Source organism: Castor canadensis, chromosome 14, assembly GCF_047511655.1.
Source record: "Castor canadensis chromosome 14, mCasCan1.hap1v2, whole genome shotgun sequence".
NCBI lineage: Eukaryota > Metazoa > Chordata > Mammalia > Rodentia > Castoridae > Castor > Castor canadensis.
Genome location: NC_133399.1, coordinates 25,450,894 through 25,465,197, shown reverse-complemented (window position 1 = coordinate 25,465,197; position 14,304 = coordinate 25,450,894). Strand labels below are relative to the sequence as shown.

Genomic DNA, 14,304 nt, shown 5'->3' with positions numbered 1-14,304 from the left:
ATCAAGAAAGAATGTTGAAATTTTTCAAAAGCTTTGTGTATATCTCCTGAAATAACAATGTGATTTTTGTCAGGGTTTCTGTTTATATTCTGTATCACATATTTTTAAGTTCTTGGATTTTTAATCATCCCTGTATCCCCAGAATGAAACTGACTTGATCATGGCTTGTGATCTTTTTGACATTTTGTTGAATCTGGTTTACCAGTACTTGAGAACTTTTGCATGCATGCTTATTAAAAAGATTGGCCTATAATTCTCCTGTTTTGTGTATCCCTGTCAATTTTGCGGACAAATGTAAGACTGGCTTCATAGAATTCATGAGGTCCTGTGTTTTACTTTTGGGAGAGACTCTATGTTCCCCTCACAATTTCATTGCTTGTTTTGTATCTCTTTAGGTGGCTTATACACTTTTGGTTTAAGTTTGGCTGGATAAATGCATCTAAAAATTTATCTGTTTCTTCTAGGTCGAGTTTATTGGATTATAGGTACTCAAAATATTCTCCTCCAGATTATTATTCAAATAATAATCCAGATTTCATTAGTATTTTTCATGATATGTTATTTTTCATCTCTAATTCTGCTAATTTGAATTTTTTCCCTCTCTTTCTATTCAGATTTGATTGGGGCTTAACAATCATATTTATCTTTCTGAAGAAACAACTTCTGTTTCATTGATTCTTTTCCTGCTTTTTTTTTTTTGGTTTTTTTGGTCTCTATTGTACTGATTTTAATCCTTATTTTATTACACAGGTTTTTGAACAAAAAAACGTGAATGATCTCTACAATGAAAATGATAAACCTTTGTACAGTACTATGGAAGAAACAGAATATGCAGAAGAAGGAAGTATCTCCCATTCTCTCAGATTGGCAGAATCAATGAGGTAAAAATGAATGTACTACTAAAAGCAATCTAATGTTCAATGCAACTCTCATCAAAAATCCAATGGCATTCGTCACAGAGTGCACAATCAACCCTAAAGTTCATTTGGAAGCACAAAAACTGTGAATAGCCAAAACAATAGTGAGCTAAAAGAGCAACACTGGAGGTATCACAATACCTGACTTCAAACTGTGTTACAGAGATATGAGAAGAAAAACAGCATGGTATTGGCACAATACCAGACATGAATAGCAGTGGAACATATTAGAAGACCCAGATATGAATCCATGCATCTAGGCCCACATGATTTTTGACAGAGGTGCTCAAACGTATCACGGAATAAAGCAAACCTCTTCAACTAATGTTGCTCGGATAACTGGATATCTACATGCAAAAATCTGGAACAAGTTTCATGTCTTTCACCCTGTACAAGTATAAGTTCAAAATGGATTAAAGACCTTAATTAAAGACCTGAAACCTTGAAGGTACTTCAGGAAAGAAGAGGGAATATACTAGAACTAATGGGCACAGGCGATAATTTCCTAAATAGAACTCAAATGGCTCAGCAGCTAAAGGAAAGATTGACAAATGGGACTATGTGAAACTAAACATCATCAGCCCAATGAAAGAAATGGTCACCAGTTTGAAAAGGCAGCCCACAGAATGGTAAAAATAGCTTTGACATCTGAAAAGTAATTAATAACCAAGATATACAAGGAGCTCAAAAAACAAAACTCTCCAAAATCAATTTATGAATGAACTGAGCATAGATTCTTGATGAATTAGCTAGGCTAACAGCTAAAGTGGCTGGAAGTGTAGCTCATTGGTAGTGGAGTGCTGAATGTGTGATAATTCTTTGGTTTAATACCCACGACCCCCTCCAATAAATATAAATACCACAAGTATTACTCTGCTTAATCACCCAAGTGTATAAACACACAAAAGCAGGCACCTTAAACATTTGGATTTTCATTGATCAAATACATCAGGATGAATCGTGATTTCTACTGCTTGCCAGTTGCTCTTGTCTAATTATCCTCATTGTGACTGGCTTCACATACCTGGGTAAAATTACTAAATATGGATTTGGGAAGAGATAGAAGGTGACAAAATCTTTCTCACTACAGTGTGATGGTGAAAATGTATCATCTTATCACACTAGAGGCTGTTAAAGGAGAATTGCAAGTTTGAGGCCGCCCTGGGATGCAAAAAGACAAACTGTCCCAGCAGAATTAAACCCAAGTCCCAAATGATGTGGGAAAGCCTTAAATTGAATTAATGCCAGGATCAAATCACAGCATTTAAAGAGGGAAAGATGTCATATTACTGACAGCCACCATGTTCCCGATCACCCACAAACCTGAAAGAAAAACCACAGGTCTGTGACTGGTAGAATAGGTGGTTAGGTTAGCTTGGCGGAAAAGAAATGGTGCCAATAGAAACACAGACCATGGCTAGAGATATCAAAGTCTTCATAAGATTTTAAAACCACAAAATTTCCACAGGTATATGGTCATCAACAACAGACACCCTCTACATCTCACATTACTGCCACCTCCAGAATTTTGCTGGTTAGTTTTCTTTTCTTCTTGTTTTTCTTCCTTCTGTCTGACCTTGAGTTACCTTCATAATATGAGGACCATCTGGCATGGTAGACATCGACATGCAGGGTTAAAATTCTTACAAGAGATAGGCTCGAACAGACAGATGCTGACTGCTTAACAGCTAGTGCCATAAACCATTCAGGTGAGCTAGCCTCTCTAAACCCCAAGGCTACCACACAGGTCAGCTTTGCTTGCAGGAATCTGACCATCCCTTGCAAATACACACACACACACACACACACGTTTTTAGCTAAATATGCAGCAGACAGAAATTAGAGAAAGGTCAGGAATGTTAGATCTGTATAATTTAATTTAAAGCATCTAAATTTAGACCCCTGGTTCACTCATTTCCTCTGTTTCCTCTGATCAAGAGGGTTCCTTTTCAAATACAAATCCTTGTTAAACTAGAAATAAGAAATAGTGGAAATTTCTTCCTGCATTATCTTAGAGTACCTGAAAATTATCATAAGTGTATGTGTGAGTCTTGAAGGATACTACAGAAAAGGTTAGATCAAAAAGAATTAACCTAGAAGGTAACACACACGCACAGGAAATCAATGTGAGTCAATGCCCTGTATAGCTATCCTTATCTCAACCAGCAAAACCCCTTGTTCCTTCCTATTATTGCTTATACTCTCTCTTCAACAAAATGAGAAATAAGGGCAAAATAGTTTCTGCTGGGTATTGGGGGGGGGAGAGAGAGGGGTGGAGTGGGTGGTAAGGGAGGGGGTGGGGCTGGGGGAGAAATGACCCAAGCCTTGTATGCACATACGAGTAATAAAACAATAAAAACGTAAGTGTACGTGTGAGTCTTCAAGGACACGCCCCCAGCTTGGAAGCCAATGAATACACAGAAGACACAGGTTTTTCCCCACATTCAAGTTAAGGATTTTATAAAAACATCTTAAAAACAAAAACATATCTGTTTTTCTTATACATGGCTCTTCCATTCCACCTGGTAAAGACCACACCTGTGAGTCTCTTCCCACTTTACCTATAATAAACTCCACTATTTATTTCCCTTACTATATCCATACACATGGATATCCTTTGGCACCTGAAATCCTTCCCATCTGACCATTCTTTGAGTCATGCTCCCTATTCTCTGAGAGTATGAGCACCCTCATTTTGTGACCGGTCACTAAGGTTCATGGAGCCAATGCATAGGATGCCTTGGATAGCCACAGGAGTCTCCCTGGGTGTCCAACCCCTGTGGGAGCGAGTAAGGAAGGAGATTCTTCTACCTTGGTGGACTTTATGTTCTAGCAAAAAGACCAAAAGCAGTATATATGAATTATATGTCAATGACAGAGTTTGATATTCCAGGTCCATCCAAACAAATCTCACCTGGAATTCAGTCTTTAGTTCTTAAAACAAAATGAGACAGATAATATTCAGCTGACAAAACCTTCAACAATCACCTTGGAAGTGGGCATTACTCTGGTTACACAGCTGAAGGATGCATAAAAATAGCTATACAAGTGCTTCAACTGAAGCTAGATAGAGAGATCTGTTCCCTCACATTTCTTGGATGCCCTGTTGATAATCATTCCTGAAATCTGTGGAAACTTACACTCCTTTCCAACTAGCTCTGCAATCTCTTGTGTGCATATGGCAGGAAAATAGCTGGAACACATAGGGAGGGAGAAGTGTGTATCAACACCCACATGGTTTCACGTTACCCACAAAAGGACCTGACCAAATGTGGAATTCCTCATGGTAACCTCAAATATTCTGAAATTCTGGTTTTGATACACCAAAATATGATTCTTCACCTTCAAGGCCTATCTCTTGGAGAATGACAGCAAGACCAAGTCTAGAACTGCGCTTGTTCACCTGAGAAACTAGAATTTGTCTCCCTAGGAATAAAATTAATAAAAGCAAATTACATGCATGGTTATTTAAAGACATTCTGAGTGGAAATTTCTAGGGACTGAAGCTGTGTCTCCATGAAAGACCACTTACTTAACAAGCTCTTGTCCCTGGGTTTAATTCCTGGCCCTCTTAAAAGAAAAATGAAGCTGGAACTGCTGGAGAATGTTTCTAATCCAAGCTACTCAGGAGGAGGAGTCAGGAGATTTCACATTCTAGACCATCCTGGGAAAAGATACAAGATCTTGAACTCTGACTACTCCTGTATTTATCAACTGAGTAGCCTGTATTACAGACACGGTACACCATGCATGGATCCGCTTAAGTTTTGAGTGGTGAAAATGTTAAAAGAATCTAACTCAAAAATGGCAAATACACTAGGCTGATTCTATATCTTGGTATTGTGAAATTCCACAGAGAACATGGATGGGTATATATCTATGTTGTATGTGGAAACTGATTTCTTAAGATATATGCCCAGGAGTGTTACTGCTGACCATTATTGTACATCTATTTTAAGATTTTTGAGAAGCTCCATAATGCTTTCTGCACTGGTATACGTACTGACATTCCTGCCATCAGTGTATGAGGGTTCCTTTTCCCCACAACCTCACTAGCATTTGATGTTATTTCATTTCCTGATGATTGTAATTCTGAGTGTGCCAGGATTAAATCTTGGTGTGATTTTGACTTGCATTTCTTTTATTACTAAAGGTGTTGAGAACTTTTCAAAAATTTATTGGTTTCCCTTTTTGCTTCTTTTGATAATTGTTGGTTCAGACCATTTTCCCACTGATTGATTTATTTCCTTGTTGAATGCATTTTGAACTTACTATATGTTAAATTTATGCGGGACTTACCAGGATTTATATTCAATCCAAGTAAAGAAAACAGTTAACTTTGTTTTTAACAAACTGACACCACCATTAACTTACAATATTGTCTGAGCCTACAGCATACAGGCTCATACTAGAATTGTTGTGGAATTTTTATCTTACATCGATGTTTCAGTAACATGCGCAACTGGAACATCATTTAAAAATGATGTCCCCGTAAAAGTCCTCCTCTACAGTCAGATTACTCAACAGATACATCACCCCAAACTCTTCTGTCCTAGTGTTTTGCAATGACAATTGATGAATTTTTGCCTCTTGTGTTTATTACTCTAACTCCAGGGCCTACATTAATTGCTGGCATGAGGTAGACACTTGGTAAATACTTATTGAACGAATGAATGAAACGTATATTGCTGCCAAAAATAATGAAAGTTGGAGTTGTGCTATTGAGTAATTAGTTAATTAATTGTTTACTTACTTATTAACGACAGTAACTCAGGCTCTGAACTAGTCAGGCAATCCAAAGCTTGAGCCACAGCAAGAGCTGTTTTTGATCTGGGTGTTTTGGCAATCCAGTCTCAATTTTTCATGGTCTTAACCAAACTCAGTCCTCCTATTGTATGGCTCCTGCTGCAGTTGGGATGACAGGTGAATGCCACCAAGTACAGCCACTTGTTGAGACAGGACCTCCTTCTGTTTTTGCCTAGCATGTCTTCCAACCATGATCCACCTTTAGACTTCCATGAGGATGGGAGTTAAAGAAATGAGCAACATGCATCCAGGTGGGGATCTTTACTTCTTTTTTTTTTTTTATTCATATGTGCATACAATGTTTGGGTCATTTCTCCCCCCTCCCCCCACCCCCTCCCTCACCCCCCTCCCCCCCTTCCCTCTCCCCTCCAACCCCCTCCATACCCAGCAGAAACTATCTTGCCCTTATCTCTAATTTTGTTGAAGAGAGAGTATAAGCAATAATAGGAAGGAACAAGGGTTTTTGCTGGTTGAGATAAGGATAGCTATACAGGGAGTTGACTCACATTGATTTCCTGTGTGTGTGTGTTACCTTCTTAAAACAGAATGAGACAGAGGTTTGATGGCTGAAAAAAATCTTCAGTTTTCTTGGAATCTTCAGAATATCAATGAGTATAAACTTCTTTCCCATTGATACAACCATGCAAAAACCCAGACAAGTAACATAGCCTCTTTTTTCTACAGGAAAGCAAATGGGTCACCACAGGATGTAAAGAGGAGGCAGAAAAATACTTGTGAAATGTTAGGCTCAGAACCCTTATGACATGATCTCCCTACAGGGTAAAGGGATAAATGGCAATGACTCCAAATACCTATTCATATATTGTACATTAGGCCACGGAAATGGAAAAAGCACATCTGAGTCACACAAAAAGGAAAAGACAAAAATTTGTTCCTGAATTGGATATTCAACACCATCTTGAGGACAGTGTTGATAGTAAGGCAGATCCAAGGAAAAAATTTTGGCAACAAAATGTAGACGAGTTGGGAGGTGCATCGGAGGCCCAGATTGAAGAGTAGACTGCACAAGAATGTGATCATATACACCGAAGTACTTTTCAGATACATATTTAGGACATTTACAACAATTTTTTTACCCCTGTTGAAAAACTTTACATTATTTTGGATGCCACAGTAGCACATCCCCTAGGCATATATTCAAATGAACCCAAGCCACCACACAGTAGAGATAACTATACACCCATATTCATAGCAGAACTGTGGGTAAACAAGAGGCAGAACACAGAGCCCAACTTCTCCAGCTGCATTCATGACTTCCGCAGGTGCGGTCCATGACACATCAAACTTATCCCAGGGTTTTCCCATGCAAATCCTCCCAAAATGACAGGAGCATGGAGAGGGAATGTCTGCAGTTGGGGCACACCATGCAAAGACAAGTAAGCCAGTCTCAGAAACACAAAGGGCACACGGTTTCACTCACATGCAGAGCAGAGATAAAGCAGATAAACACACAACGAAAACAAATGATGCTGGACCGTCTGCTACGTGAAACAGGTTTGTAAACGTGCAACTGCTCCATGGGCCTCGAAGAAGAAGGAAAAGGAAAAGATGATGATGGGGCTTCAGCAAAATCCAGAAACTTAAGCATTGGGCAGGCCTGAGGATAGGTGGATTTGTATTTCAGAGCTGTTAAAAAATGGGGGGATGACCGGAGAAAGGGACCAAAGGAATCAGACTGAAAACGGGAACAAGAGTAGAAAACCCTTGAGGCATCCACATAAAAAGGAATCAGGAAAGAAGCTACTATAAATGGTGGAAAGGGTGTGTGTGTGTGTGTGTGTGTGTAAAGAGAGCTACTTCTGGCAGAGTGGAGGGTGAAAGAAGGAGACCAAGGTGAGGGATTGTAGCGGATGGACTTTCTATCTTCCCAGGACAGACAAAAGAGGAAACTCTTAGAATTGCTGTCAGACCAGGTGGGTGGTGAGGGAATGGAGGGGGAGAGCCCCTGCGGGTGATCTAAGCAATGTACCCAAGAACGGTATTTGGATTTGGACGACGAATTGCTTCCACCACACTCAAGCGCTGAGAGAATATATCCCCCCTATGAAACGTATACACCAGCAATATTAGCATACTTGGTACACAGCCAACCTTAAGAGTCCAAAGTCTTAGCGTCCTACGGCTCTCCCCGAGGCCAGGGGAAGAGAGTGGGGAGAGGAGGAAGGCAAGCCTGCCCTTCTGTGTTCAGGATCATTTGAGCCTCCTCAAGCCACCACAGTTCCCTTTGCCCACCCAGAGGGCAGGAGTTCTGGACACCCTGTCAGGCGGTTGCTTGGGGACAGGCTTGGCCCGGGTCTCCTCGTGGATCACAAGGGGAACTGTGCCTAAGGCCTCCTTGCAGGCTGGGTCACTAGATCCATGCTGCACAAGGCTCTAGCCCTCTGCTTCCTAGGCTAGAGCCCTGTGGGACGGGGAACGATTTGCTGACCAGGCGGGTCAAAAGAAGTGCCAGGCATGAGCCCACGGGGACCTGCTTGGCTACCAGCAGCCTGGACCCCAACTTTTCCAGCCTCCCTGTTGTCTTCCTCAGCCCCTTTCCACCACGTGCCCAACGTATCCCAGGGCCCTCCCCTGCAACACCTCGCCTTGTCCATCTTGCTTCTCCAGCAGCCCAACCTCAGACACCCCAAGGGACCCTGGAAACTCACCATTGTGAAGTCTTCAGAGGCCGCCTCTGTCTCCATCTGCGACACCATCTCGAACTTGGCAGGCTTGACCCCCCATGCATAAGCTGCCGCTGCCTTCACCACAGCCTCTGCTTGGGCCCACAGTGCAGCTCGCCATCCTTGTTTTAAGCAAGCCAAGGCAGGGATGCTTAGACACTGGCAGCGGTGGGTGGGAGTGATGAACAGCCAAGAAGATGCTAGAGGCGCAGACAGGTGGCACCAGGCGCCAGGGTCCGCTGGGCTACTGGGAATAGCTGGTCACCCTCATGCATCCTGGGTGTGGCTGGATGATCCTCCCCTCGGCCACCCCACCCCCTCCCACTTCCGACCTGTTGGGCATTTCGACGTTTGTGGCAAGGTGCCAGACACTGACAAGGCGCAGCAGCCAGAGTGGCCAGGGTGGCTTGGGAGGTAAGTGAGGACAGTAGGGCTGCAGCCAGGACCTAGGGCTGTGTGGTGGCAGCACTCACACACAGCCATCTCCTTGCTTCTGTACCCCGAGACACTGTCATGCACCCCATACCAACCCCCCCCCCAAATATCTTTCTTCCCCCATCTGGGCAGCACATACCTCATGGAGCGGCTGCGAGCCCTCCTCTCTAGTGCAGACGCACACAAAGGACGCCAGGGCATCACTTCCCCTCTGCCTGCAGGCTGCTCACTTGGCAGGCATGCAGCCTGCCGAACTTCACCTCTTTTACAACTTCCCAACAACACAAACCTCACACAGTATTGACAATGTTCCACTCAACACAGTTAGGAAGTGAATAAACACTAAAACGCTATTTCTTGGACTGTATTTGTGTATGTGTGTGTTGTGTGTGTGTGTGTGTGTGTGTTCTGTCCACACGCATGCTTCCCGATCAACTTGAACGGAAATGGGAAGTGTAATCATGGAATAAATTGGACTCACCTTAATCATGACTAAAGCATTCCAAGGGAAAGAATACAAATTGACTGACAACATCCCTAGGCTCATCCTACAGCCATAAAGGTTGACACGATTCTGCCAAGCAGGCACCCTCGCACAAACTTGGTGGCCCACTGACCTGCTCAAATCATTATGGGAAGCAGGTCGGAGATTTCGCTTCAAGCAAAAGAGAGAAGCGCCAGATGATACAGGGATACGTATAGGGCATGCACCCAAAGGAACCTAGGCCGATATACAATTGACACACCTGCACATCAGTCTTGAGCACAGTGCTATTCCCCAAATCCAAGCTAGGGAAACAACCCCCAAGGCCTCCTACTGAGGAACGGATCAAGAAAACCTGCCGTGCTAGAACACAAAGCAGTTTGATCTCACAGGGAGGAACAACGAACGGGACGTGCTTGGAGAGGGAATGGCTGCAGTTGGGGCACACCACACAGTAGAGATAACTATTCACCCATGTTCATAGCAGCACTGTGGGGAAAGAGGAGGCAGAACACAGAGCCCAACTTCTCCAGCCGCATTCCTGACTACCACAGGTGTGGTCCACCAAACACCAAACTTATCCCAGGGATTTCCCATGCAAATCCTCCCTAAATGATAGGAGCATGGAGAGGGAATGGCTTCAGTTGGGGCACACCACGCGAAGACAAGTAAGCCAGGCTCAGAAACACAAAGGCTGCACAGTTTCACTCACACACAGAGCAGAGATAAAGCAGATAAACACACAAGGAAAACACAAATGATGGAGGATCATCTGCTAGGCGAAACAGGTTTGTAAAAGTAAAACTGCTCCATGGCCCTCGGAGAAGGAGGAAAAGGAAAAGAAGATGATGGGGCTTCAGCAAAACCCAGAAACTTAAGCATTGGGCAGGCCTGAGGATAGGTGGATTTGTATTTCAGAGCTGTTGAAAAATGGGGGGATGACAGGAGAAAGGAGAAAGGGGGAGCAATGGAAGGGATTGAAGGGACCAAAGGAATGAAGACCGAAAACGGGAACAAGAGTAGAAAACCCTTGAAGCATCCACATAAAAAGGAAACAGGAAAGAAGCTACTATAAATGGTGGACAGGGTATGTGTGGGTATGGGGTGTGTGTGTGGTGTGTGTGTGTGTGTGTGTGTGAGGGGAAGGTGTGGGCTACTTATGGGAGGGTGGAGGGTGAAAGGAGGAGACCAAAATGTGGGGTTGTGGTAGATGGACTTCCTATCATCCTAGGATAGACAAAAGAGGAACCTCTTAGGATTGCTTTGAGACGGGGTGGGTGATGAGGGAATGGAGGGGAGAGGCCCTGGGGGTGATCTAAGCAACGTACCCAAGAACCGTATTTGGAATTGCCACGACGAATCGCTTCCACTACACCCAAGCACTCAGAGAACATACCCAGCCTATGAAATGTATACGCCAGCAATATTAGCATACTCGGTACCCAGCCACCCTTAAGAATCCAAAGTCCTAGCATCCCATGGCTCTTCCCAAGGCCAGGTGAAGGGAGTGGGGAGACGAGCCCACGGGGACCTGTTTGGCCACCAGCAGCCTGGAGCCCAACTTTTCCAGCCTCCCTGTTGTCTTCTTCATCCCCTTTCCACCACATGCCCAACATATCCCAGGGCTCTCCCTTGCAACACATTGCCTTGTCCGTCCCACTTCTCCAGCAGCCCAACTGCAGACACCCCAAGGGACCCCGGAAACTCACCATTGTGATGTCTTCAGAGGCCGCCTCCGTCTCCATCTGTGACACCATCTCGAACTCGGCAGGCTTGAACTCCCCATGCAGAAGCCGCCGCTGCAGCCTTCACCACAGCCTCACTTCTTTTCCAACTTTTCAGCCACGCAGATCCTCACACAGCATCGACAATGCTCGATTCAGCCTGGCTGGCAGGAGAATAAACACTGAAACACTCTCTGTTTGTGTGTGTGAGCAGTGTGCACGAGTTTCCTAAGCAAGTCACACAGGATGGAAGCAGCGTCATCATGGAGTAAATCTGGCTCACCTTAATCGTTCTAAACCATTCCAGGGGAGAGAATACAAATGCATTGAGAACATCCCAGGGCCCTTCAAGACAGCCACAGATGTTGACCACGATTCCGCCAAGCAAAAACCCCTTACACACTTGGTGGCAGCGTGACCGCTATAATCATTATGGGAAGCAGGTCCGAGATTTCTCTTCAAGGGAAAGAGAGACGCACCAGATGATACAGGGGTAAGTCCCCTGGGCATGCACCCAACGGAGCCAAAGCACATATACGCTAGACACACCTGCACGCCCATGGTGAGCACAGCGCTAGGCACCAAATCCAAGGTAGGGAAGTGACCCCAGGGTCTCCTACTGAGGAATGGAGCAACAAAATGTGCCACGCTGGAACGCAGAGCAGTTTGAACTCGCCGGGAGGAATACCGAATGACACAGGCTTCGAGAGGAACTGCTGCAATGGGAACACACCCCGTGAAGACAAGCAAGCCAGGCTCAGAAACACAAAGGCCGCATGCTTTCTCTCATGCCAGGAACATAGATCCACCAGATCAACACATGAATGAAAACACACACGATGGTGGACCCTCTCCTACCTGGAACACATTTGTAAAAGTACAATTACTGCAAGGGACTCGGGGAAGGAGGAGAAGGAAAAGAGGTTGATGGAGATTCACCAAAATCTGGAAACATACACCTGGGCAGGCCAAGGAGAGGAGCTGTTGAAAATGGGGGGTTGAGAGGAGAAAGGGGAAAGGGAGAGCGACGGAAGGGTTTGAAGGGACCAAATTAAACAAGACTGACGGTGGGAAACACCTTGAGACATCCACATAAAGAGGAATTAGGAAAGAAGCCGCAATACACAGAGGACAGTATGTGTGTGGGTGGGGGGGGGTGGAGGAAGGTGGGCTTCTCCTGGGAGGGAGGAGGGTGAATGAAGGAGACCAAGGTGAGGTGGTGTGGTGGATGGACTCCATATCCTTGTGTGACAGCCAAAAGAGGAACCTCTTGTGAATGCTCTGAGATGGGGAAGAGGGGGTGAGGGAATGGAAGGGGAGAGGCTCTGGGGGTGATCTAAGCAACGTACCACCCAAGAAGCAGATTTGGAGTTGACACAAGGAATCGCTCCTGCCCCAACCTGTTCCGGGAATATATCCATCCTACAAAACGTACACAGCGACAATATTAGGGTACTCGGTCCCTAGCCACACTTAAAAGAGTCCAAAGTTCTGGCATCCCATGCCTCTTGGCCAGGCCAGGTGAAGGGAGTGGGGAGAGAAGGAAGGCAAGCCTGCCCCTCTGTGTTCAGGATCATTCGCGCCTCCTCAAGCCATCAAAGTTCCCTTTCCCCACACACAGGGTTAGGGGCCTGGACAGCCTGGGAGGTGGCTGCTTGGGGACGGGCTTGGCCCAGGTCTCCTCATGATTCACAAGGGGAGCCATGCCTAAGGCCTCCTTGTAAGCTTGGGACTCTAGGTCCATGCTGCACAAGGCTCTAGCCCTCTGCTTCCTAGGCTAGAGCCCTGTGGGACTGGAAGCGATTTTCTGGCAAGGCGGGTCAAAGCCTATGCCCGGCACTCTCTTGCCCCTGGCCAGGACCTGCATGGGGGCATACCTTGCGAAGACAAGTAAGCCAGGTCCAGAAACCCCCAACCGTCAGATAATAGATCCATCCTATCAAACATATACTGTGAAACTATTAGGTTTCTTGGTCCCTGGCCACTCTCAGAGTCCAAAGTCCTGGCATCCCATGGCTCTCTGACAGGCCCGGTGAGAGTCAGTGGGGAGAGGAGGAAGGCAAGCCTGCCCCTCTGTGTTCAGGATCATGCAAGCCTTCTGAAGCCACCAATGTTCCCTTTGCCCAGCCACAGGTGGCCAGGGCCTCAGCAGTAGGGACCCAGGGCTGTGTGGGCAGAGGATTCACACTGAGGCACTTCCTCAAGTGCGTGAGGCTGACACCCTGAGATCCTCACCACTGGTGGCCCACAGCGCCTTAGCTGTCCTTGGCCTCAGCAGGCCAGGCAAGGGCGCCTGGACACTGGCAGCAATGAGACTGTTGCAGACCCGCTGGTGGCTAGAGGGGGGGACAGGAGGTGCCAGGGGACGCTGGGCTACCAGGTGTGGCTGGCCGCCATCACGCCTCCCTGTTTTGGCTGGTGAATCCCAGCCTAGGCCTCCCAGCCTCCCCCTTGCTACCTGTTGGGCATTCCGCTGAGGCATCGAAGGCGGCGAAGGCGGCCAGGCCGGCGAGAATCGCAATGGAGACGAGAATGGCGAGGGCGGCAGGGTCGGCATAGGCAGCGAGGACAGCGGCAAGGGCGGCAATGGCGGCGAAGGCAGCAAGGTCAGCGAGGGCGTCGAGGGAGGCCAGGGTGGTGAGGGCGGGAGCGGCGACCCAGGGCTGTGTGGTTGCAGAGCTCACACGGAGGCACCTCCTCCCGTGAGTGAGCCTGGCACACTGCACCCCTCGCACCGGGGATCCACAGCGCTCTCGCTGTCCTTGGCCTCAGCAGACCAGGGAGGGGCGCCTGGCCGCTGGCCGCGGCGGGACTGCTGCAGACCCGCTGGCGGCTAAAGGGACAGACAGGCGGCGAATGGGGACGCTGGGCTACTAGGTCTGGCTGGCCGCCCTCGTGCGCCCGTTTTGGCTGGGAAATCCCAGCCTCGGCCTCCCCAGCCTCCCCGTTGCTACCTGTTTGGCGTTTCACAGAAGCGGCGAAGGCTGGGAAGGCGGCAATGGCGGCGTTAACAGCGAAGTCAGCGATGGCGGCGAGAACGGCGAGGGCAGCGGCAGGAGCGGCAAACACCCACAAGGCGGTGAGTGCTGCCGGGAAGGTGAGGGAGTTGGCGGCGGCTGCGGGGCGGCTGCAGGGCGGCAGGGCGGTGGCGGCGGCGGCCCTCCAGAGTTGTGAAGATGCCGAACTCACACGCAGGATCCTTCTCTCTTATGTGACGCTGACGCACTGACGTCACCTGACGCACTGACGTCCCC

General features: G+C 46.8%; 2 long non-coding RNA genes across 3 annotated transcripts in view; one reads left to right on the top strand and one right to left on the bottom strand.

Moving 5' to 3' along the window:
* LOC141416740 (uncharacterized) overlaps window positions 1–14,255 on the bottom strand; it is a 44,463-nt gene extending 30,208 nt beyond the window's left edge. Inside the window, exons 1-2 of one of the 2 annotated variants that reach the window (XR_012441331.1) lie at window positions 14,005–14,255; window positions 11,036–11,214 (exon numbers count right to left, since the gene is read on the bottom strand). This is a non-coding gene — a long non-coding RNA (uncharacterized lncRNA). The remainder of the gene's footprint in view (window positions 1–11,035; window positions 11,215–14,004) is intronic. The other variant, XR_012441332.1, reaches the window with a different exon arrangement.
* LOC141416743 (uncharacterized) overlaps window positions 1–14,304 on the top strand; it is a 124,190-nt gene that overhangs the window by 56,530 nt on the left and 53,356 nt on the right. The gene's annotated exons all lie outside the window — the stretch shown is intronic.